Below are 1,369 nucleotides of genomic sequence, written 5' to 3'. Positions count from 1 at the left end.
CAGCCACATGTCGTCACCCTAACCCTCCCATCTCCCCTCCGCACTTTCTGCAGTGAGCACACACTGGCTTTACATTCACAAAGTGACGAGGCTGTGTGGATCAGGCAGGGACGCACGCGTGTTCCTGAGGGTGGACCCGGGGTGAGCTTTCCCGGGGGCCCAGCTCCCAAGGGAGCTCCAGACACAATTGGGGAATTTGGGAATTTGGTGTCTTTTCTGCTCCCCTGCGTCTCACAGCCAAGCCCCCTGCCGCCCGGCCCGGCGCTGGGGTGGGGCACCTCCCCCGCCCCAGGACCTCCTGCCTCGCCAAGGCCCAGGGACCTCCTGATATTCTACAAGAAGAAGAGCACGTTTCAGACACATTCCGTGGGGAACGGAGGCGCAGCGGCCTGACGCCCGGCCTGGGCGTCCATGACTGGCTGCTCCACGGAGGCCGTCCCGCCTGTGTGGACTGCGGGGGGCGTGAGCAGATGGGGGCCGTGCTTCCCGGGGGAGGCCTCCCCGGGGGCCAGAGCTGCAGCCTGGACTCGGCCCGCTGCCCTCGGTGGCACGCAGCCCGGAGCCCGAGCCCGCAGGACATCGCTGGGTTCCCGACTCGAGAGCTGGGGTGAGGAGGGGTCTGCGGTGTTGGTGACGGCGGCTCTGTTTCAGCAAGTGCCGCCTGCAGTCAGACTTGAATTCCTACAAAGGGGGCATTGTGTGGGCTCCGGGAAGTCTTCGCAGATGTTTATCCCGAAGCCAGTGTCATGTGGCCCAGAGCCGGGGAGCCGTGGACAGGCGTGATGGTCCAGGAGGGGGCGAGGGGCCAGCATCCAGAGCCTTCAAAGCCGGCCACTCAGGCGACTCGAGAAGGGCAGAGACGGGGCTGTGAGACCCCTTCCTTTGGCCCGTTAGCAAGGACAACACCTGAGCCGGCGGCTGGCAGGACGCGGGGACTTCGGGCGACGGGTCAGAGGTCTGCAGTGTAACCACCCCAGGCTCACAGGGACGGCGGGGCCCACACCCGCCAGAGTGTCTGACACGCGGGGACTCCACTCCCAGGGAAAGCCCAGCAGCTGGGTGAGAAGAACACAGCCTTATCCCCGTTTTAAAGAGAAAAAGACACTAGATTTACCTCCAAATCACGGAGCCGGAGCCGAGATTAAAATGGGTATCTCTCCCGTACCAGAGCCCGCAACCGAGGGGTCAAGCGGACGTGGCCAAGGCCTGGGGGCCAGTCCCGCCGGTCGGTGCTCCGCGCTAAGTGTGCGTGGGACGCCGGGGGGTCGGGGCCGGAGCCGGTCTCCCTTCTCGCCCACCCGGGTCGGGGGGGGGTGCCCCCGGGGCAGGAGCCCTGAGTTCCAGGGCCATCGCCAGTGTGACACCCCCA

Source organism: Molossus molossus, unplaced genomic scaffold (genome assembly GCF_014108415.1).
Source record: "Molossus molossus isolate mMolMol1 unplaced genomic scaffold, mMolMol1.p scaffold_m16_p_22, whole genome shotgun sequence".
In the NCBI taxonomy this organism is placed as follows: Eukaryota; Metazoa; Chordata; class Mammalia; order Chiroptera; family Molossidae; genus Molossus; species Molossus molossus.
The sequence above is the reverse complement of the archived record's forward strand: the minus strand, read 5'-3'. Positions refer to the sequence as shown.